The 24,756-nt window shown below is 42.9% G+C and overlaps 1 protein-coding gene and 1 pseudogene across 1 annotated transcript in view; one reads left to right on the plus strand and one right to left on the minus strand.

Moving 5' to 3' along the window:
- NRXN3 (neurexin 3) overlaps window positions 1-24,756 on the plus strand; it is a 1,607,649-nt gene that overhangs the window by 382,869 nt on the left and 1,200,024 nt on the right. The window lies entirely within an intron of this gene.
- On the minus strand, window positions 149-1,178 carry LOC143652661 (2,4-dienoyl-CoA reductase [(3E)-enoyl-CoA-producing], mitochondrial pseudogene; annotated as a pseudogene).

Raw genomic sequence — 24,756 nt, forward strand, 5'->3', positions numbered from 1 at the left:
GGTCTCCAACAGGTGTTAGTCTGCTTGTGTTGCATTTTTTATAAGCAAGTCAGCAATTTTATAGCGTGCTCTCCTTGCCCCCACCCCCTTAACAGCTTACTCTGAGAGAGAGAAGGGACCATATAGATTCTTTTTTTGTTTGTTTGTTTGTTTTGTTTTCATGCAAATTTATTAGACTTGAAAATATTTAAAAGATTACAGGCAATTTGGATCATTTCCAGTTACCGATTTTTTTTTGCCAAGGATATAAACCAGGTAGGTGTAGCTCAGGGGTACAGCATTTGACCAGGGTGGTCCTAAGAGCCTTTTGTCTTCCTGATCAGTCCTTCTATTGTGTCCCACTGCTCTTTGGTGACCTTCTTCAGACTGTTGAATTCCCCTGATAAAGATGATTTCTCTCCACCATCAAATTCAATAACTGCTCCATTAATCCAAGAAGCATAGTCACTACAAAGAAAAACAGCAAGATTTGCAAGTTCTTCCACAGTTCCTAGTCGACCACAAGGAATTCTTTCAATCATTTCTTTCTGGTATGCTCCAGTTGGGTCAAGACGGCTAAAAGCACCTTTGGTTTTTATAGGCCCTGGTTGAATCACATTGAATCGCATTCCATATTTAGCCCATTCTGCTGCAAGAGACTTGTTCATGGCTTCCACTCCTGCTTTGGCAGAAGCACTAGGTACTACAAAACCTGATCCAGTCTCAGCATAGATAGTTGTAATAGCAAGGAATGCAGCTCCTTTCTGTGCTTTAATTAGTTGCTTTCCAATTTCCAGTGTCACAAAGGCAGTGCCATTTAGAACGATGTCAATTATGGTCTTCCAAGCATTAGGAGACAGTCTTTCAGTAGGAGAAATAAAATTCCCTGCCGCATTGTTTATCACAATATCAGGAAGTCCTGCGACTTTGATCAGTTCTGACACAGTGTCTCGAATCATAGCAGGATCCCTCACATCACACTGTATCGAATGAACCTTATTTCCAGTTTGAGAAGAAATTTCTTCTGCAGTAGCTTTTAAAACATCAATCTTCCCGCCGAGGACGGAGGCCGTGGGACAGCCGGGGACCCCAGGCAGAGAAAACCCGACCCAGCAACGCCATACTGCGCGACCGAAACCACAGGAGGCCGACCATATAGATTCTTTATCTCTATCATCAGTCAGCATCTCTTTGTACATTTGTAGTATTAGGACAATGACCCATGCACATGGTACTACACATGATATAGAAAGCTCCCTGTAAGTGTCTGATAAATGAATAAAAACAAATACAGTGCAAAGAAGGTCTTATTTACCCCAGAGGCTCAGTCCTATTCTGCAGAGGTAATAGCCATCACAAGTAGCATGTAGTCCTTCTAGAAAACTTCCAGGTACACATGGACATATGTGCATATGTGTACACCACCCCCTTTTTGCCTTCCCAGATGGCACTGGCCAGACATTTTCTGGGATCCTAGGAGCTGGCTATCCTGCAGGTCAACTTGTTGCTCTGATCAGGGCCTCTGAGATCATAGTATCCACACAGAGAAAACACTTTTCCTACCTGTCATCTCTGGGGCCTAATCAGGGCCACCAAACAGGCTCATTAATGCCAAGGAGATCAATTGCCACTCAGGTTAAGGAGCTATGGTCCTCCCAGGAAACTGACAAACCAAAATACAGAGGTAAGACTTATTCTTTCTGAAGTTCACCAAAATTTTAAGAGTTGGACAATAGGTGGAGGGGAAACTATCAATGATTATTATCTTGATTTTGCATTTCCATAACTTTCTAATAATGGTCATATATTACATTCACAATGAAAAAAATTTCCAATATACATTTTTTGAATGTATTACTAGTTCTCACTGAAGCAATGTCTTAAGCTCTCAACGTATTAAATATAAAGTTTTTATTGGTTATAATGAAAGACAAAATCTCTATTTTATAAGAAACCTCAGGAGATAGCTATCATTGTTTTGTTGCAATAGAATTGCGTCCTAATAAGCACATTGCCAGTAATCAGTCTGTAGAAACTGGAAATGAGCAGAGTCAGTTGTGGGTGGCTCTGTGGTGAGTTAGCAAGAGGCTTGAAAACCCTCCTGGGCTGAGATACTCCTGGTGAGTAACAGTATCTGCGAGGGTGGTTTTTAAGTTCTATGTGACCGCTGTTGGCGTCCTCACCTTACTGGATGAAAATCCCGGCTCTAGGGCTGCAATTCCACCTGTGGGCTTTGGGTCCCTCTGGGGCTGAAAGGATAACTGCAGGTAGAAATTGGATACTCCCAAACATAGCGCTTTCTTTTTGGTCCCAAATAACCCAATTTATTGAAGATTTACTATAGGCCAGACACTGCTCTAAGAACTTTCATGCATTTTGATCATTTAGTTCAGCAATGCAGTGAAGTGGGCAGTGTTTTAATCATCTTCTTATAGAGGTGAATGCAAAGACATAGAGGGAAGGAAGGAAGTTGCCTGGGGTCCTTCCACTGTTAGAGATGAAGCACCGGCCAACATCCACGGCGCCCAGCCCCAAGCCACCTTCCTAACCACTGAGCAATTCTGCCTCGCAGAGATGTACATGATATGTCTTGCAGGAGTGCTGGCTGTGTGTACGTGCGATCGTTTTGTCTGATGTTTGTAGATGCTGTTGGGATTAATCAAAAAGATATTTACTTAAAAACAATACTGAGTTTACATGAACTTTTGTCTTTGGTATTTCCTCTGTCGATGGCTCTAAATGCAACCTCTCTTCTGTGATGATCTTCCAAATCTTGTCCAAAAGGGTGAAAATCACTACTCTAGAGGACGGGGCTAGGGAATCAAACATGTACCATCTCCACCACTTTCTCAACCACCTCCCCTCTAGCTCTACTAACCTCTCTTGTTCTCAACCAGCATCAAATGGCATGTAATCTCATTCTTTGTGATGGGGACAAGCACTGGTGGAATAAATTGATAAGCACTGCTTTGGGACTCATCTGCTAAGATATGAAAATAACTTTGTAACACAACAGCCTCCTCCCTGGAAGCATTCATAGTGAGGACATTTATATATTTTATATTGTGTATGCAGCAGGTTGGACCTTAAATCAGAAGGACCATGTTCTAGTATCAACTCAGCTCTGACTTGTTACTTTCAGCAAGTCCTTCTACCTCTCTAAACCTCAGTTCCAGTAACTTGGAATTTAAAATTTGCCTACTTGACAGAGTGGTTGCAGAATTAAAAGAGATAATGATTCTTTGTATTTTTAAATGTTTTGTACATTCATTTATTTGTTTTTTTTTTTTTAAAATGCTGAATACTGGGCAGTGCAACAGTGGCTCAGTGGCAAAGTTCTCACTTGCCATGCCAGAGACCCGGGTTCTATTCCCAGAGCCTGCCCATGCCAAAAAAAAGCAAAAGAAAAAAGGGTGAATGCTTACTCTATAACAAGCACTGCTCTAGGTTCAGGGATCCTTGTAGTGAGCAAAACAGACAAAGCCCCAGTTCTCATGAAGCTGACATTCTGTTTAGAGATGACAGACAAAAAGGAAATAAATACATTATGAGATAGTGATAGAAGCTATGAAAAAAAAAATAAGATAGGGTAAGGGGGATCAGGAGGGGACTGATTAATTTACACAGAAGTTTAGGAAATGCCTCAATATTGAGACTGTATTCTAGCTGATACCTGAGACACTGGGAATGAACCAGAAGGATATCAGAGTAGCTGGTGTTGGGCAGAGCAGACAGCCAGTGCAAAGGCCCTGAAATGGGACTGTGCTTGATGAGTCAAAGGCACCCAAAGGGGCCAGTGTAGGCAGAGGAAGCAAGGCTGAGAGTGAAGATGGGCTCTGCGCATTAAAGGGGCCAAATCATAGACGACCTGGGTGTGAGATCAGGCCAGGGAGGAATATAAGCAAGGTGATAGTCTCAACTGATATTATAAAAGGCAGGAAGCTCTGGTTGCATGTGGAAAATAGACATGGGACAAGCGAGACTAGTTAGCAGACTATTGTCATCATATAGATGGTGCAGATATTGGCTGGGACCATGGTGTTAGTGGTGAGAGAGGTGGAAATGAAGTGTCTGATCCTGGAAATATTTGAAGGTCATCTTGACCGAATTTGTTGATGATTGAATCTGGGGTATAAGAGAAACAGAGGGACAAGGGTGACACCAAGGATGTTGTCACAGTTTTGGGCCTGAGCACCTGGAACGATGGGGTTGTAATTTACTGGCATGGGAAAGGCTATGAGAGAAGGAGGTATAGGGAGAGGGTTGGACATTAGTGGTTCTGTTTGGGACTTATTAAGTATCATTGTCTCTGAGGTAGTGAAGCAGAGACATGAAAGAATCTGTGTGTGTGTTGTGTGTGTGTAAGACAGTTGAGAGTGAAGCCAAGGCTAAATTTGGGAGTCAGTGTATATGTGTTTGAGGCATGAGACTGGATGAGAGCACATGGGAATTGAGCTTGGGCATAGTTAGAGAAGAGGCTGAGGGTCTGATCCCTGAGGACCCTATAATTTAGAGCAGGTGTTGGCAGACAACAGGTGGATTGTTATCTCTTCTCATAAATAAAGTTTTATTGGAATACAGCTATTCTTATTCATTTGTGCCTCATCTACAACTGCTTTGAGCTACCATGGCAGAGTTGAGTATTTGTGACTCAACTGTATTATACTCAAAAACTGGATTGACTACAGAGCCAAAAAAAATTATCATCTGGCTTTTACAGACAGTATTTGTCAACCCAAATATAAAGATCAGGGACCTAAGGGGGATCCAGCAAAGACGACTGAGAAGGAGTAGCCAGAGAGGTAGGTGGATCCTCAAACTCGAGTTCTACATTGGAAGTCAGGTGGTGCAAGGGTTTCAATCAACAGTCTTAGATGCATGACATTGGGCAAGTAACTTCACCTGTGAGGGCAACAGTAGCATAGAATTATGGTGAAGGTTAAATGAGATAATCCACGTAAAATAGTTATAGCTGCACCTGGCATACAGTAAGTGCTCAGTAAATGTTGTTGTAGCACCTATTCTACTTGCTTAGCCTGTGATCCTCGTTGCAGGCTCTGCACTAGAGACAAGATGCAGGTTGTTTTATGACTGCCTCCATCCCCCTTGTGATATCCCCATGACCTGTGCTTGGGACCCAGGGAAAGAAGGAGGAAGGTGAGCCTGACCTCTCAACCCCACCCTGTACACCCCGCCCCCAAGAGGACCTTGAAGGAGAGCTCTGACCTGCCAGCATCTGCTTTTACCTCCTATCTTTGACAAACAGTCTTTACTGGAAGCTTTTGAGCAAATGGCAAATCCATCTTTATGAGATTACTAATGTCAACACAGTCCGTGTATCAGGATTTTATGGGCTCCTGTGGGGCAGAGCCTGTGACAACATTGGCTGGCAGCGCTTGCCTGAGAAATTGTACAGCACCTCCTGGAGAAGGATCCTGATATCCCACCTGGGCCCAGGACATTTGCTCCTAGGAAGTGCTTTGGATGAGAAGCTTGAAAAGGGGAGATCATTGGACCAGCACTTGGGTAGGGAAATACATACTTTGCATCCAGGTACAGGGTTTGGCATTTAGTGCAGCAGCTTCACTTATGGTACCCTCTGGGCAAATATTCCCAGGAGCCCACAAGACTGTTTGCCCTTTTAGAAAGGTCATGAAGGAGGATTTGTCCTCTCCCACTCACTTGCTTTCACATCTGTTATTTGTCCCCATCTTCCTCGTGTTGTTATTTTCCTGGTTTGCCTCTAAAGCAGAGGTTCTCGAAGTCTGACCTATGGACCAACAGCATCAGCACCACATGGAAACTCATTAGAAAAGCAAATCCTCAGCATGCCCAACCCCTGGACTCAGCAGCATTTGGTGATTTGATGTGTGGCCTCAGGCAAGTTAGTTAACCTTTCTGAAATCCAGCTCCACACACCTCCACCCATCATGGAATATGGGAAGGTAATAGCATAGGGTTATTGTAAAGATTAAATGAGAAGAATGAGCCACTTAGTTTAACAACTCTTCCAGGTGATTCTGGTTTTGCTAACACTTGAGAAACACTCCTCTAAAGATTATTTTAAAAGATTCCCATTTGGACAATTAGAAACTCCTGCCAAGAAAACTTTCCAGATTTCATCTATCTGTACATCTCTAACTTTTGTTTTATTATCTTTAACTTGATTTTGTACAGGAACTGAAATAGCTAAGATGGCTTAATGTGTGCAAAGTAAGACTAAATAAGCAAAAAATAAGAGTAAACAACCAATTGAGAGGCTGAGGGAATTTATGTAAATAATTTTAAAATTTTTTATTAGAGAAATTTTGTTTCCAATGCATCATGCATCACATACAGAATTCCCATATACCATCCTATAATTAGCAACTAACATTGATGTGGTATATTTGTTGCAATTGCTGAAAGCATACTTTGTTATTTTTTTTTTAATTTTTTGCTTTTGTCTTTGGGTGCATTGTCCAGGAATTGAACCCAGGTTCTCCCACATGGAAGGCAACCATTCTTCCAATGAACCACCTGTGTACCCTTTGAAAGCATACTTTTATAATTATAAAATGTAAGCTTTTACACTTGAATTTTGTAGCATTGAGTTTGACTTCTCAGGTGCATTACTGAGAAGTCTGATTTACTTCCAATCATGTAATCAATAGTTGAGTTTTGGGATAAAAGAAGCATTGTTGTGCTATACTCATTGTTCAATAATGTCTCATATTAGACTTTCCTACCTTTTACACGTATCTTTGTTGCTGAAATATGAATTTTCCTAAAAGATATAACTCATAACCAATATCATCCATTCACAGGTAATTTACTCTTTGGAGTAAAGGTAATAACTAAATGTGAGGTGTCCTCGTCCACTGTTCTGTTCCCCTTGGTTCCTAGTGCAGTTTGGGGGAGAGTGCATGGGCTGAGATGAGCCCTGGGTTCTAGGCTTGATTCTGATCCTAAGTGACTGTATGGTATAAGGCAAATCACTTGGCCTTCTTGGGCCTTGAGCTGCAACATTATACATGGGGGTGATAATGCCTGCTCCTACCTCCTGGCAGCAATATAACAAGAATAGAAATAAATAGTGCCAGCAGAAGCACAACCCAATGCATGCCTGAAGCATCGTTAAGGGAGCATCCAAGACTTTTTGGCTTCATGTAGGCCTAGAGGTCTAGAAATCGCTTCTTTATTCCACCTCCCTCCTTCCATCCCATATCCAGCTGCTTTGGCTCAAGAGACTTTGGGATTGTGCTTTTTTATTCTTTCTCTATTTTTTTTTTTTTGCAGGGGTAGGCACTGGGAATGGACCTCATGTCAGGTCTCTGACATGACAGGCAAGAACTCAGCATGCTGAGACACTGTAGCCCTCCCTGTGCTTATTTTTTTTTTGTCATGTTTCAGAGCATGCCCAATGAACATGAGGATAAAATAAAGCCACAGTGAGAAAGCTAGTATTCACCACAGAAAATGTCAGAGGGAACGGCAACAGCACCCAATTACAATCCCAAACAGAACCCATATTATGGCTGTGGAAGGCACAAGAGCACATGTAATGCAGCGTTTTGGCTATTCTTTCTGTGTGGGAATCCAGTGTATTCTGAGATATAGGGGATGCCAAGTACTTAGACAACACCTGCCTGGTGCCTGCAGGTTCTGGGAGGGGACCGGAGTCTCTTGATATAACCTGCCAACCAGGAGTCTTGGTTAGGCAGGGTGTTTATTCCCAGGGAATATACAGATCCAGGATGCCCTAAGGAGCACACTACCACTGAGCTCTCACAGGACAACTGCTCTTCAAAACAGGCTTCTCCCTTCGCTTGAATCTGGTTTGGATACCACCCTCTCCCTATGAGAGGAGGTATACATATTTTGTTCCTGAAGGTCATATAAGGAGATTTGCATGGAATTCTACCCTCCTAAAAGAAGCTTTGGAAGGACTAATCCAGCTCATTTTACCTCTTTTTGGTCTATCCCAATCCTGTCTCTCTTTAAAATCCAGTTTGTCTGACCTTCTCCATGAAATCATAAAGGACTGCAGTCTTCAGTGACCCTCTTCCACCTCTGGCTTCCTGTAACACTTAGTCCCTGAGATTTTTTTTTGGCTCTTATCATCTGTTGCCTGGTTAGTTAAATGTATTCTGAATGTGTTTGTCTTGTCTACACTGCTGGGCTGTCAGTTCCATGAGGGCAGTATAAATCCTGGCTTCACTCTTGGGCCCGGACATACCTGGGGTCAGCAATCTCCTTGGCACTGAGATGAAGAATTGTGTGCAACAGAGGGTTGCTCCAGGGCAGCCAAACGCAGCAGAACCAGATGGAAGAACTGAGTGGACTCAATACCTGACAATGGGTACTGAGCTCTTCATCCAAGGGAAGAAGGAAGGTCAAAGCTAGGGCAAAAATCAAGGCTTGAAGTGAAGGGATATGGGAGTCTGGGGAATGGCTCAGGATGGAGACTGTGAAGGATCTCCTGACAGGGTTTAGGAGGAATCCTTGCTGTTTCCTGGGGTTCTTTGTGGTATAGGGACAGTCACACCAGTCAGATGTTTATACCCTGGTATACTCCCCAAAATGGGGCCTTTGGAAATGTAGATCTCTCTTTTGGTCCAGTCTGCAGCTTTCCTCACCTATAATTTTCAGTCATTGGAATCAGTCCGTTTATGCTCCAAGGTCCTAGAAAATTAGTTGAGGGAATTGGGAGCAGACCGATTTCTTATGTAATGACTGGATGTTCCAAGGAGTACCTTTTTAAAGCATTTTTGGATGTGGAAACATTTCCTTTATCAAGGAGCAGAGGCTTGGGACCAAAAGCCTAACCATTTCTAAAGGGAAGTTAAATGTTTTCCTCTTTGGGAGGAAAGACCTTATAACACGTAAGAACAGAAAGGAGAGCTTGCATGGGTCTGGGAAACGAGGATAAGCTTATTTCCTCTAAGTACAGTGAATTGCAATTGTTTGAAAATAAGGAATGGAACAAAATGGTAGATAGTGACCACCACTGGAGAAATAAATGCTTTTATATAAGAAAAAAACAGGTGAGAGGACAGTGATGTGTTCTGTGGGCTTAATTGACTCATGCATTGGTGATATGGGAGATCTGCTCATCAGCAGGAAGAGGTTTGTTTTCAGTGGCAGTAACCGTGTCTTTTCAGAATCCACAGCACTTAAGAGGTCAATTCAGAGCAGAGAAGCAGTAAGGAGTGGAGTGATCAGTTGCTATGGTGAGCAGAAATTCCCTGCTGAGAAGCTTGCACCTGTCTGTGTGCCTGGGACAGTGGGTACTTTGGGCAGTGCTTCTCTAACTTTAATGTAACTATGAAACTTCTGGGGATCTTGTTAAAATGTAAATTTTGCCTCAGTAGGTGTGGGGTAGGGCCCTAGACTCTGTGTTTTTAATCACCTTCCAAGTGCTGTCTGCTGCTGGACTGCGGACCTTGTTTTGAATGGCAAGGGTGTAGGTGACAGTTGGAATAAGAAGTAGTAGACCTGAATTCTAGACCTAGCTCAGCCCTGTAGGTGGACCTGGATAAGTCAAACACTACTAAGACCCACTCTTTCCTCAACAGCAATGTCTTAGTTTGCCAGGGTTGCTGTAACAATGCACCACTGATTTGTTGGCTTTAATAACAGGAATTTATTGTTTCCAGAGGCCATAAGTCTGAAATCAAGGTGACAGTGGGCCATATTTCCTCTGAAGTCTATAGGCTTTTGGCTGTGGCTTGCCAGAAATCCACAATAGCTCAATTTTTCCACTACCACATGACCATGTTTCTCTCTCTGTCTCTCTGTCAGTGTACAACTTCTGTTCTCCTCTTAAGGACAACAGCCACATAAGTCCACCCTCATCCAGCTTGGCCTCATCTTAACTAATCCTATTTACAAATAAGTTTATATTCACAGGACCCCAAGTTAGACTTGAACATGACTTTTTTTGGTGTGTGGGGTGGGACAATTCAATCCATGACATGTGGCAAGAAGGAAATGGACTAGATTCTTTCCAGTTCTAAAATGCACTGTTCCTATTACATTCCTAGAAAGACTTTAGACCTCTACCTCGTTCCTCCTTAGAGTAGTATGGTATGCCTGAAAGTTGTGCCAGTGGGTGGGCGGCATGGGATTTGCTTAGTTCATCATTACCTGCTTCTGCCAGTGCCTTTAAGAGTTGAGGCTGGATTCTATTGTGTTGTATGGTCTCAAAGAAAAGGGAGGAAGAGATGATGACCTAACATCCCTCTGCCCATTCCCCATTCTTTTGATGGTTCTGCATACCTCTTGGGGGTTCAGAAGTAGCTTTCCTCTCTTCTCTATCAGATGCTTATATTCATACTTTCTGACCTCTAGAATTCTCCTGTCTAGGAAGCTGGTTCACTGAATCATCCTAAAGAATGCTTAGGCCTCAGACCTCTGAATACGTTTCTCTCAGACGAGATGTCCAGTTTGTTCACAACAACAATAGCTGCCAGGCCAATTACAGTTATGTAATGGGTTTCTTTTTTTAACCAGGTTTTGAAAATGTATGCATTATCCTTTAGGTAATAAATGAAAATTTTTAAAAAGGCTGAAAATAAATCAGCTTTGCAAAGTGCGGCTGAAGCTTTTCTTCTGACTGCACCATTTTTTAAAAATTCTTGTTGCTTTTTAAGGAGATGATGGCAAGTGATTTCTTTTTAAAGTGCCCAGCTCATAGGCACTATTAGCTATTGAGACTTTGGCGTGGCGCAAAAGAAGAGGCCCCCAGACAGTAACTCTGGGCACGAGAGGTGATTCAAGGAGAACTTATCACATGACTTCTGCTCCCCAAAACTCATTCTCTGCCCTCTTCCCTCCTTAAAGAATCACTTGCAGTGGGCATTGTTACTATACTAAGAAAAAACATGTGTTTGTGCCCTGATGAGGGCTGAAAAGCTAAGAAAACACCTTGATTGTCCAAGGATGACACCAAAATCAATGACCTTTTTGACTTTCCAAATCCATCACCTCTTTGCCTCCATAAAATTTCATTAGCACTCTAAATATTGCAGATTGGCTTCGTGTTCCACAGTCTGTTCTGTATGTAACAGGCCCATTGTTCTACTATAACATAACCATTTTTCTGAGGGATGTGTTTGTGATACCTCTCTTCTGAGCCTGGTGTGTAATATTGGGACTAGATAACTGAACTGAATAAGATGGTATCTGAGCATGCAATTCCCTTCCCAGGGCCAATGGAGCCATGACCATTAATCTCCGGTGGGACCCATGTGTTCTGCTGGGTGTGTGGGGGGGCTCTTGGCCTGAACAGTGAAGAGGAAAACCTCCGTGAGAGGGGGAGGTCTGACGTCATCGCAGGAAGCGTACCTCTCCCCCCTCACCTTTTATTTGTAGGCATTGGCATTCAATGGAGGGACTCTTGAATCATCTGATTTTCCTCCTCATTAGTATTTCTCCTCCACGCTCCCTGACCACACTTTCCTCCTTGGTGCATGGAGAGCTATTAACAATACACGCACGTGGCATGGCTGTGGAACCATTATTGCTGCCGGAGAGCAGTGTTTGTGTAAGATATTGAATACCCTGAGAAGATTTATAATGGTTTCCTATCTTGTCCCCTAAGCCCCCCTCCCCTTTCTCTATTTAAAGATAGATGAACATCTCTGGGTCTACCTGGAGGAAAAACTCTCTTTGAAGTGAGACCACATGAAGATAAACCATCGTTCTTTGAAAGTCCCCCATTAGAATGAAGTATGGGGCCTTCTGAGAAGACCTGTTGGGACAGCCAGGAGCTGCCTGAGGCCCAGGGTGGGCCCCTCTTTTGGCAGGCTGAGAGCCCCCCCTTCCTGGACTCTGTTCTCACTGGGAGTCAGCCCTCCCAGGCATGGGCTGGGCAGACCTGTGGCCACTCAGTTATACAGCCCCAGGCTACCTTGCTGATGTCTAACCAAAGATCCAAGTAGGGTCTCGTCCTTAACTAGACCAACTGGGCAATGTCTTTATTGTGAGAGGGTTGCTGATTACCCAAATGTTAGTCTCTGCAGTTCTGCTTTGTCAGTGGAGATGTGAGTTGCATAATTTAGTCCTTGGTAGGGGTGAGCCAGGGGTCGAGGCAGGGGGTAGAGAAACAGATGTCCTTACCCAGTGCAGAGCTGGCAGGGGTCTGGTTTAAAGTGGTTCACAGACCACTGATCTCACCAGGAAGCTGACCTGGTGGCTGTGAGGGTGATTTAGATTCTTCTAAGGTTGCCAAAATCATCATCCCTTCTGAATCCTTTCACCTCCCCAAACCCCAAATGAAAGGGCATGTGGAATAATGCATTCTTGTGATGCTAGAATTGTTTGCAGGGTGTAAGAGAACTCGGAGAGAAGCTGCTGGCGCTTGTGACTCTGATGACCCGCTTGCTTCTTCTACCTCTTCCCCCATACCTCTCCCCTTTACCCCAGGGCAGGCGCTCAGCATACAGAGCCGCTTGTGCTCCAGGAGCAGAGAATAGCATGAGGCAATGTCTGTGGCAAAGGGGAGAATGTGTGCTGAGCCTTGGAGGTGCCGATTGGCTGGCAGTGAGGTAATGCAATGCAGTCTAAATGTGGAAGCAGCAGAACCAGCACTGAGGGCGTGCCTCCTTGGCTAGGCTGTGTTGCCTGCCAGCCGTCCAAAGAACAAGGTCTCTGAGGGGTTCTGCAGACCTCGTATGGCCAGCCAGCTCACAGGGCAGGATCTTCGGGCTGTGACCAGATGGCAGCATTCTGTGTTGTCATTACTATTCTCTCCCCATGGACCTCCTGAATGACACTACAGTTCTGACCTCTGCTTAAAGGAGGAGCCTCTCAGTGGGAGGGCACAGGAGTCTGAAAATGAGGGTTTGGACCCCAAGATCACCTACCCAGGTAATAATGAGTGGTAATGATGAGTCAGTTCTGCTGAGGACCAGGATGGTTTCCAGGGTAACTGCTCGTCTAATTCCTTTAATGAAGTAGCCCTCCCCAGGGGTCCTTCTTCAGTGCAATTTTAAGTTCATAGTGGGTCCTGGAGTTCACATCCAACCTCCTCATTCCAGCCTACTTCCTACTAAGTACAGTGGCAATTTTAGCCTTGAAGATTTGAGGAGGTTAATTGGACACTGCCTTAGGACAGAGCTGGTCACTCAGGAAAACCCTTCTGAGGGTTAGCAGGTTCCGGGGGTCATAGTAGGTACCCAGCAAGTCCTTCAGGTCAATTTAAAAAGTAGTAATTGAGCACCTACTGTCTGCCATCGTCAGGGGCCATGGGAGTTACACATGAGGTGGGACTTGGCCTTGAGGAGGTCATTTATGCTTTATTCAGTGAATATTTATGGATTTACTTTCTATGGGTCTGACAAAATTGTAGGTGTTCTGGCTACAGTGGTAAACAGAGCAAACATTTTAAAGGGAGATCCAGGCAAAGAGCAAGTGAGCATAGAAAACCCAGTACTGTATGAAACCCTTCAGAGAGCTAAGAAGAAAACGGAAGAAGATAATGAGATAGAGGGTGACTGGGGTTTGAGGCTACTTCGGTTTGGTGGTCAGGGAAGGCGTCTCTTAAGAGAAAGCATTCAATAGAGGTCAGGAGAAGTTCTAGGGAAAACAAACAAAGTATTCCAAGCAGAGCCAGCTGTAGGGGCAAAAGCCCTGAATCAAGTTGAGCCTGGAGATCCCAGAAACAGAAAGAGCAGTAAGCTGGGCAGAAAGGACAGCAAAAGGGGCAGTGGACAGAACTCACAGGGCTTGCAGGCCATGAGAAGTAGTGAGAATGTTAAGTTTTAGGGTTGGCTATCCAAGGATGCACTTTCCAACAGTTATTGACAATTTCTGTTCTGCCTTCTGAGCAGAAGTAGAGCTTCTAAGGGGCACCTACAACCCTATGTACTCACAGAAGTAAGGTTATCCCTCAGCACAGCTGGGACACTGAGAAGGGCCTCCAGCAGCGCTGTGTGGGCAGGTGGCCTGAAAGGGCAGCTGGAGCCAACTCTCCCTAAACATGGGGATCATTCTCAGTTACCCACCCTTAGGCCAAAGCCTTTCTTCACAGTAATACTGGCTGTGCATATGGAATGCTTCCTTTGACCCAGACACTGTACTCGGCCTCTAGATATGCCATCTTATTTAATCCCCATAAAAACCCTAGAAGGCAGATAGTATAATCCCTATTTGACAGTTGAGGAAACTGAGGCTCAGAGAGAACAGATAACGCTCCCCAAATTGTTAATCTGGCAACAGGGAGAAGTAAGAAAGGAAGACAGAGAGAGAGAGAGAGGAAGAGAAAGAGAGAGAGATTGATTGATTGATTGACAGGTTAAATATTATCATACCCTCAGCTAAACAAGGGCAGTAATTTTGGCACCCAGGCAAGGACTAGAGGCATTAGACATTTTTGGTTGTAACAACTGGCAAGCGGGTGGGGAGTGCTACTGGCATCCAGTGGGTAGAGGTGGGGGGTGCTGCTGAACAGCCTACCATGCACAGAGCAGCCCCACAGCAAAGATTTATCTGCCCCCAAATGCTAAGAGTGCTGAGACTGAGAAACCCTGGGTTAAGGTCTTACAGTTCTAACTGCTCTCTGGCTACTTCTCTCTTACTTCTATTGCTGCCCTGGGGATGACTGGCACATGTCTGCAGATACAGAATGAAAAGAAAAATGGAAACTTGAGATTCTTTCCAGCATGTTGCTTCTTCCCCAGCTCTGTGCTAGTTAAGCTGTTAGCCTCTAGAGGGGATGAAGAGTTTGAACTTGGGGCAGCTCAGTCCTGGGGGGCAGAGCCTGGTACTGCACTACATCAGCCCTGTGGCCTGTGGGAGACATTAGTTAACCCTCTGTGCTGTGATTTCCCCATTTATGCAATGAAGGTGATCAGACCCCCTCTAGCCAGTTCTCAGGTTTGTTGTGAGAGTTCTGTGAGATAATAGAGGTAAAATTGTGCTTTCACAAAAGAACCATATAAATGTCTTATTAGTAATCCTTATACCTCTAATAAATGGAAATGGTCATTTTTCTGGCCCTGACAACACTAATTTGCTGAACTGTTAGAGTTCTGTATATTATAGTCCTAAAGAGCTGTCAAGTCGGCTGGAAGGGACCTCAAGAGGATGCTCAGGAAGAAGTGGCCGCCTGGGAATTACAAAAGTGAGATGGGACGCATGGCTTCTTTTCCAGTTACCCAATATCCTTTGTTCATGTCCTTGTTTCATTATTAATTTTACAAGCAACATTATGATAAAATAACTTCATTAATAATGTTGCCGCCCTCTCCCCACCTCTGCACCGAAGCTCTGAAGGTTCAGTCTAAACAGAATAATTAATTAATGGAAATGAAGAGAAAATAGCTCAAGTGGTGGGTGCTGAAGATCAAATAGCAATGAGAGAGAGGCAGAAAAATGTTACTATGGTTTGACATTGGGCAGGACAAAGGAAGCTAGGAAAACTCAGATTTCAGATCAACAGGTGGGATATCTTGAGGATGTCCTCTTACGTTATTTTCTCACCCTGAAAAGTACAGAAAAGAAACTTTTCTGAAGAGAGCAGAATCTTGCTGAAGCATGTTTTATGGGGCATGTGGAGGTCTGGGATGCTGTAACAAATGCAGGATCAGCCTTATGGGAGGGCAGAGTAAAAAATTAGCTTAGTGGTCTGAGTTCAGTTTCCCCCCATGTAAAATATCTCTCCAAACTGTCCACTGATATATGAAATTCCTTTAGAAGGAAATTGTTATTTCTATAATTAAAATAAGATGCCATTTCTTGCAAGATGTATGAAGTAGCATTGTCTTAGTCTTACCTTAAAGTACTATGATGTGATTACCAAAACTGAAGAAACTTTCTCTAACTCCATGCTTTGGATATGGAGTTCTAAATTTAAGTTACATTTCTTTGCCTGAGTGTCTGTATTTATTGGCTGACAGGGGATAGAACTATAAACTTTCCCTTTATGTCATTGGTTAATATCTTTTCCATGACCCCAAATCCCTTTGCTATTTTGGGGAGCATCTGGATCTGATTGCAAAGGACCTGGTGATAGCAGTTTTTCCAGTTTCTACCTCTATCCCCATCTTGTGTTCCACAAAGAGCGTCACAGAGGTTCTGTGGGATAGCAGAAAAGGTATGTAAGGGACTTAGGAGACCTCAGACCTAGGCCTGGCTCTGTCATTAAATGGCTGTGACCTTGGACAAGCCATCTCAGTGCCTTACTCCGAGGGCCTTTCCAACTATGAAATTATGGATCAGAGGTAGCTTTTCTTCCATTTTGCTCAGGGCTGCCTCTCCTTTGCCACCACTGCCCCACCTCAACTCTGTATTTTCCCTTCTCTCTAAGTCTTTTCAAGGGGGTGCAGGGGGTGGTCATGGTTGATCTCTCTTGGCAGGTTGTTGCCATCTCAGAGAAACATGGGTGGTGAGTTACTGCTGTCAACTTCAGTAGAATTAGAAACAGGAGGACTTTAAAACTCACTCTTCAAGATGCAGAACTCAAAAGGTCACCGGCTCACAGCTGTGGGCCAGCTTGAATAGACAAGTTGACAAGATAACGCAGAGCCTAGAAAACCTTACAAAGTATCAGACCCTGCATTCCTCAATTTCATGGATAATTACCATAGCCTTCAATTTTAGGAACATGGCAGTGTATTTGTGTACAATTTACTCCTCTCTCAAGTGATGGAAACAGAGCCTACGGAGTGCGTGTGACTCTGTTGCCCTCTAGTGGCTGGAATAGAGCAGAATGTACAGCAGTCCCCCACAGTTAGATCTGTAGAGCTGTTGGCTTGGTAGTACAGCTGAAAGGTGAGCCACAGTTCCTGGAACACAGAGTGTCGGCGGGGCTTGGGGACTCCAGTCACAATGCCTGAGATGAATGCAGAAAGTGTGTTATCCCTCCTATTTCTGGGGGCAGATCTGCAGCACAAAGAAGTCCCATCTTGCACAGAGTCACACAGTACCCAGCCACAGAACAGGGATGTGACTGCTTCTCCTGAGGTCAGGTGCCTGTGATTTGGGGTAACTAAGGCCCTTGGAATCTGATCTCACAGTCACAGGTCTGTTGTGGTGGAGGATATTGTCTTCAGCAAACAGGTATCATTATGTGGTTTTTCTAATTAACACTTTCCCAGGGGAGCTGGTTAATATGGATGAGGCTTTTTAATATTTGGCTTTGAAGGGAGGATTATATGCAGTTGTAGTGGAAGAGCCAACATCCTTAGCAATAGGCTAATGTTTCTGGAGGAGCAAGGCAATCTGGGGGTACTTGCTGCCTCTGGGACTCAGAGCCTTTGTAGAATGCCTTACTGTGGTGCATGTTTAAATGATTTTTCAGGTAAGCTTAAAGTTTACTTTAGGTGGAAATTACTCCAAGTAGGCTGGAATCCTAGACTCCAGTTGCAATAAAAGGGCTGGATTGCTGAAGGTCATATGTGCATTGTTGATTTTGGGATCAGGCAGAGAGTCTCAGTAGGTTCTCTTTACTCTGACCTTTATCCTTTGAAACAGACAAACAAGAGGGTTAATTTATGGAGAGGTTGAAGAGTGTAGTGGGATGAGGAGATACGTGGTATGCCCTCCACTGCAGGAGAGAGTATAAAGTCTATAAAGCAGGGCCAAAACGAAATTTGGTGCGTCAGTTCCCCACACCTACTGCAGCAAGTGTCTCCCAACTTGCCTAGCAATATTACACTCCTTCTACTTCCCCTTTCAACAGTTTAACGCATGGAAAGGAAATGGGGGAAGTAAGACATTTCGTAGTACTGAAGCGAAGTTAATTGAAGAGTGGCTTCCCTCTGCAGATGTTTGGAAAGTACCCTATTGCTGGTAAAACTATTGAATGTCCAAATGATTCATTTTTACATCATGTTGCCTTTTTTCCCTTTTATAATGAGACTAATCACTTTCCTTACTATATAAGAGGAATTCACTTATGTCTTACCCCCCACTCTGCTAAGTATATAGTTAACATATAATAATCTGGTGCCTTTCTAGTGATAGTTCTCCCAAAAGTATAAACTATAGATGGTTCTACAAGACCTGAGCCTACACACCTCTTGCTTCAAATGCTTCAGAATCACCACTGATTCCTTTTTTATTCTTTAACTCTCTATCCCTCACCCCTTTCCCCAGTATCACCGACCCCCATTTACCCAGTCCTGCTGACTTTTGGTCCCTACAACCTTACAGTAGTTTTTATCCCGATCACTCTATTTTCATTGTATGCAGAATTCTCTTTAGTCTCCTGGAGGCCCTTGTGAACTAAAGTGCCAGGTGTACTTGTGAGGACTCTAAGGTATTTGTGCCACAAGTTTAAGTGGATAACGAAGAGATGGAAAACAGGGAGGAGGGAACAGGAAGGAGAAAAGGTTCTCTGGGTGGTGATCAGAATATTAAGGGCCACAGGCTATAGCCACAGCCAAGACCAGGAAGCAGATAGCCTGAGGGGATGTGAGAGATTTCCAGAACACTTCATTGTACTGCAAGCCAAGCACTTCTCCCTCAGCTCACCACTGGCTGAAGTACCACCTTAACTGGGTTCACTCATGTATCCCATGAGTTCTTTAGAGTTAGAGAGGGAATGTCACATATAGAGAAAGGATGTAGAAGGGGACGTGAAGAACAAATTCACTTATTACCCAGTTTTGTCCTGGATGGCACTGGCTTGGGTGGCTGACCCACTTGTTTTTGGCCCAGCATCCTCACTCCAGTCTGGTTGTCACACAGTAGCATAAATAGCGGAAGGTGACTAGGACTTAGGGGAGAACAGGTGGTTCCCACCAGCTGGTGCTAAAAAAGCCCCAACTTACAGATATTTATATTTCACTCATAACAACCTTCCCTATCACACATACTGTAATAAAGTTAGAAACGCGTAACTCCTTGTCCTTTTGGACTCCTCTCTTTCCCATTTAATACTGTTCTCAGTGTTCATATCTGATTATAGAGTTGAGAAGACTTGGAACAATACCTCTTAGATTCTACCTCCTTTTCCTTTGGCTTCTGTGACATTAGATTGTCTCTTCCTTCGTTCACTTTTAGAGCTTTACTTCCTTTTGGTTGCTTATAAAGTGCTCATGTTCCTGATGACACTGTCTGGCTCCCCTGCCCCCTTGACCCCAGCCTTTTTTTTTTTCTCTCTTAACATCTTCTTCCTGGATCTCAAATATCACCATAACGCAAATGAGCCTCAAATCCAAATTGCCAAACCAGATCACTCTCAGGGTCTCCAGGTCCATTTCCAGCTTCCTATTAGAGATTTTCATCAATTTGTTCTACAAGTACCTCAAGCAACATAAATAGGAACCCGAATTCATTCTCTAGTCCACAAAATTTACTTTTCTAATATTTTTTCTTAGAAGAGTGAATATGAATGGAGAGGATGAAAGACTCCCATTTACTTCATCACTTAGGAATTCCCTAGACATCTTCTCTTTGCTCAACCTGTCCCTGTATCTTTAACATCTAATCTGTCACCACAACTTGTTAATTCTAGTTCCCAAATACCCTGCTGGACTGGCCCCTCTCCCCTCTGTTTATTCCATCACTCTCGCTCAGGCTTTCACCTGTTTTATCTGGCCTCTGACATTTGGCTCCATTGTGTCAAGAAGCTAAATGATGTTCAGCTCTTATGAAAAGAAATCTGGATACAATTTTTAAACCAAATTTCATCTTAATGGAGTGTGCATTCTGGACTCTGCATTCTTATAGAAAGTCTTAAAATGCATTATTACAGTGACGTTGATAAGTATAGGAAAGGGCAACAAAAAGTTCTGGTAAGTTCCTCTGTTAAATAAATCCATCTATGAGAAAACCTCACTTCTTGAAGTTCTCAAACAATGCCCAGAATAATTCTTTTTCATCACACGACTCCTTTTTGAGTGAAATATTGTGCTTCTTTACAGCAATCGATTTTCTATGACGTTAACTAGTGAGGGTGGTCATTCATGAAAGTTTCCTGTCTTTATGCAGTCAGGAAAGTATCAATACTTTCAGCACCCTCCTCTTCTACCATCTTCCTTTTATTAATCAGTGGAGATACACCTGGCTAAGAGGTCTATTCTGTTTGTTCTTCGCATCTGAATTCCTAAAATGCTCAGTTAAATTCTTCCATCAGAGATAAAAGATCCTAACTCAGAAAGTCTAGTCAAACAGAAGGATAGGGAAACACAGTTTCTCTGGAGTTCCTTTTGGCTACCACAGGGTTGGCACTCTTGTCTGTGTGCAGGTTTAAGATTTGTTGCCCTGTACGGGTCACAATATTGTCCTCTGTGATTGCAGCTGACCTCTAGCTCCTGAGAAGTCTCAAGGTCACCTGTCATCCTTCTAAATATCCAGTCATTAATTCTCCAGAATTCACTTCTGGCACTTGCTTTCACCTTCAGAAAACAATTTTCTTTTTGAATCCCTATAGAGTATAAAGGCTATTCTTCCTTGTAGAGGGTTTGGTTTGCTTTTCACATCCGCTATTTTTTAATTCCAAGAAAATCTCTCTCCAAATGTAAGCAAAGCATCCTTCTCCCAGGTGACCTATGCCCTGGATTTCAGAGACGATTTACTGTTTCCTCTGTTCTCAGCTTTCTCTCCTGGGTTCTTCCCTCATCACTGAGGGTCAGCAGGGCCTGATCCCCAGAGTAAGGAGGGACAACCTACAGAGGAAAATGAACTGAGTATTTTGACTCATCATGTCTGACATTTTATTCTGGGTCAGCGTAGCTTAAATTGAAAGAGTAATGAACTGAGGAGCAACCGTGGGGTCTCTAGACTGACTTTAAGGCACCCTTAGTCTCAGGAAGATCAGTTTCTGATCTTGGATGGGGGTTGGGTCCAAGACAGAATCAAATCTGTAGTCTGATTTCTTATCCACCGGCGAGGTCTTGGAGTAGTGGTTGACAGCCTTGGGTATCCTTTCCCAGAGGTAACCTGGGGCAAGTCATGTCTCATATACCTCTTTGATGCGGCACCTGGAGAGACTGCTTTAGAATGACCGTGGCTGGAGAAGGGTGGGATGACTGCTTCTCTGAATCCACTGTCCTTCAGGTGGGGATTTAGGGTCCTGAGGACACCAGGAGACGGCAGGCCCTTCTGTGCTCAGCATGGATGCCAAGGCAGCAAATTGGCAATTCAGGATCTTTCAACCCAAAATTCATCCACTTATTTATTTATTTTTTTTTTTGCATTTTTGTTGCGAGGTATTGAAAGTAGAGTTAAAATAAATAACCAAAATAAAATAGAAGCAGCATGCCAGCTGCCCGGGTCTATAATGTATTTATACCCTTTGCTTTTCCCCAGGATGCCCAAAGATTTTCTCCATTGCTCCTGTCGCTCTCGCTTCTTCCCTATTTGTTTGTATGGGCATGCTTAGTTTATACATGCTTAATTCATAAGGACCTTCATTTTCTCTCTCCACCATGTTTTGATTTTTTTTTTTCCAATCTTGAGGTTTGTAATCAAGAGCCCTTTAAGTGAAATCCTGGGCTGTGTGCAGCAGCTGTGGGTGTTCCCAGCCAACTGCCTTGTCCCTTGAGGAATAAATTGCCTTTGACAGTGCCTGTTGCAGAGAAACAGAGCAAGTGTAGAGGATCTTACAGATAATTCAGTAAGTGAGAGGAGTTATTGGCGGGCGGTAGGGGAGGACAGACGATGGATTAATATTTTTTCTTTATCACTTGGCATGTTAAACTTAATTATAATTTCTTGAGAGACCTCTAAACAGTCATAATTAGGAATTATGATAATAGCCTCTGCTGCCTTACACATGTTCATTTTACTGCTTGCCATTTTGTGGATGCAGGCTGTGATTAATACCAATCAGCATCGTTAGCATGAGATCTCCCCCTGCTTGCTGGGTCCTTTTGACTTTGGATGGCCAAACTCAAGGATCAAGAGCACCTGGGCTAGCCCCGGAAACTGCAGAGTGACCTTCCTAGCTGAGGCGGAATCATAGAAAATGAAGTTCATAATGTGAATCATGGCTATGCAAAGAAGAATTTTGTCCCGGATTTTCTATTCTCTCCTCTGTCTTTTTGTTGTTGTTTGTTTGTTTGTTTGAGTGGACTCTCAAACACCATTCAGGTGTTTATTTTTGTGTCGAAGGAAGAGCGTTCCCCAGGAATATCCCTACATGCTTGTATAGTACAAAGAATATGATAGTACAGAGGAATATAATCCCAAGGAGAGCGGACAGAAGAAGCCCCCTAATCAAAAGCTGTAGCTGAGTAACCATCATGCGGTGCCCTGTGAAAAATAATAAATTTAGTTCTAAGTTACGACAAAATTTAGTTCTAAGTTAAGGTGAAATCCTTAAACTTTCGGAGATTGTCCTTTTGATTATAAAGGAGGAAAAGTGAGAACTAACTTATTTCTGACACAGATGCAAGTTTAGCCTTGAAAAGGATCTTAGAGAGCCTCATTGACAATTTTATTGGAGAAGAAGCTGAGTCTGGATGGGTTAGGCATTGATTAGGCAAGGGAACATAGCCACTCAACTGAGACCTGCAGCCGGCTGTCTCCATATAAAATCCTCTTACCCTCTAGGCTGCTCTGTCTTCCACACTTATAAGAACCTACTAATAACCCAATTGTGAATAACAATAGAGACTCATACATGTATGTTTTTAGAACATCTTACAACATGGCTGTTAGGACAGACCAGAAACTTAAATACTGAGTCCTGACTCTCAGGATAGGCTCAGAGGATGTTCAAGACTAATTTAGGGAGCTTGGGGGTTCACATCTAAAGACTTTTCTTAGGGCATTTTCATACAGGCACATTTCCAAAGAAAAATAGTAAGGCAAAGGATTTTGATTTTCTTTCCACTATCTCCTCACCTTCTACCCTGAAGTTGACTAGGAGCTGTGTTGGTCCTTTTGAGTTTTAGGTCATAATTCTCCCTCAGGCTCAAGAAATCTGTTGTATTTTGATGCCACAAATCACCTTTGATGTCACAATTCTCGCTCTCTAAGAACAGGAGTCATTACTAACTTGACATCTAATTGTATAAGTTGAAGCACTTCCGTGGAGCCTACTCAGAGAGAAAAGCTAAACTCTAACACACAGAGACTGCTGGAAGTAAATGATTGTACCTTATAAAAGGAGAAAGAAATTCTATTTGAGTCATGCCATTGGAATGTTAAAAGAAATTTAGAGGGTAAAAAATCTTAGTAAATATTATATATTGTGTCTCTGGCCCCTAATTTGACATTCAGGTCAGATCACAACTAACCCTGTGAGATCTTGGCATTTAATGTCATATAAAAATGCTTCTGAGCAAGGAGCTTTATTATACATGGTCATGAAAATATGGGAGGCTCCATCTATGGATATTTTTATATCAAATCTTTATTCATCTCATGCTCCTTACAAACATAAGCTAAAAGTTCTATCTTTAAACATCTACATTTGTTGGTATTTCTTTAAAAAAATAAAACAAACAGAAGAATCACATTTCATACATGTTAAATGGTGTAATGATAAACCATGTTTAACAAGTTGGGAAAGGTTTCAGTTTTCATCAGTGTACAAAATCCCTACATATAAATATTGGAAGTGCCTTTCAAATGAAAGTACTGCTTTTGAAATAAGAAAATAGTCACATAGTTCAACATATGGAGCCTTCATGTGGCTGTATGAGAGTGTATGCATGTGTGTCTACATGTTTTTAATTTCTTAGGCTTAGTGGAATGGCAAAATATGGGAAGGAAGATGGCTATTTAAAGCAGCAAAAAAATATAAGGAGGAAGTAGAAAATGAAAAGAGAAAAAAGATCAAGCAGGGAGAGAGACACAGGCAAAAAGACTAGAAAAAAAAAAGTTGAATTTCTTTCAACCAGAAAAATCAAAGGAATATGTTTTCTCCTTATGGCAATAACCACAGTTTTCTAAAGCTTTACACATTAACACCTAAAAAATAGATCTTCACTCTAAATACAAGCTGCTTTCAATGTGTATTTCCTGAATTATTTTTCCCTATGATTCCTTTGCAGTCAAATGTCAAGACCATGCTCTCATCTGACATTTTTAGTTGGGAAATAGCAATTTAGGTTTTTTTAGATCATACTGATTCCTTTACCTGGAAACTCCTCAGCCATTTTCCCCTAGCAAACTCCTGTTCATTCCTCTAGATTTGGCTCAGCTGTTTTACGACCCAATACACTTTGTTTGCCAATTTGTACCAACTTCCTTAGTCTTGCTGAATTTCTCTGCTCTGCACTCTGGGAACACATTATAAACTAACACTTACTGTCTACTGTTCTTCAAGGCCACAGACTTCTTAAATCTATTTTACTGAGCCCTAGCATGGCATCCTAGGTGCTCAACAGAGGTTCCCTGAAATAAAATGCACTCCTACCCGAATACCTCATTCCTGTATGGAGCCAGGCCTTTCTTTCACAGGATCCAGTCAACTCAGGGAACATTTCAGACAATCTATTGATAAATACTGTTCAATCTCTGTTGCAAAGCAACCTGTGTCTTGGAAGCAGAGTAAAGCTTTATTGGGGGCAATAAGACAATACTATATTTGTGTCCCTAAGAGTCTAAACAAACATGGTTCCTTATTTGTGGAAGGAGAAGCATTCTCCTTAACTTTCCATGGTTTTAGTCTTCATCACTTTCCTTCTTTCCATCTTCACCAGGATGAATTCCCTGAGATTCTGGTTGGCGGGCCTAGGATTTTTATGTCACAGCCCAGTTGTCTGTAGGATCTCAGAATGCTGCCAGCTTTTGTGAGAAGCCTTTGAAGTTTTGAAAGGTACAAAGAGAGAGTTCCATCTCAATCCTGGGAGAAGAATGCTTTTTCTGTATCTCCAAATACCCCATGTTATCTCT

This window comes from Tamandua tetradactyla, chromosome 12 (assembly GCF_023851605.1).
Source record: "Tamandua tetradactyla isolate mTamTet1 chromosome 12, mTamTet1.pri, whole genome shotgun sequence".
Taxonomy (NCBI): domain Eukaryota; kingdom Metazoa; phylum Chordata; class Mammalia; order Pilosa; family Myrmecophagidae; genus Tamandua; species Tamandua tetradactyla.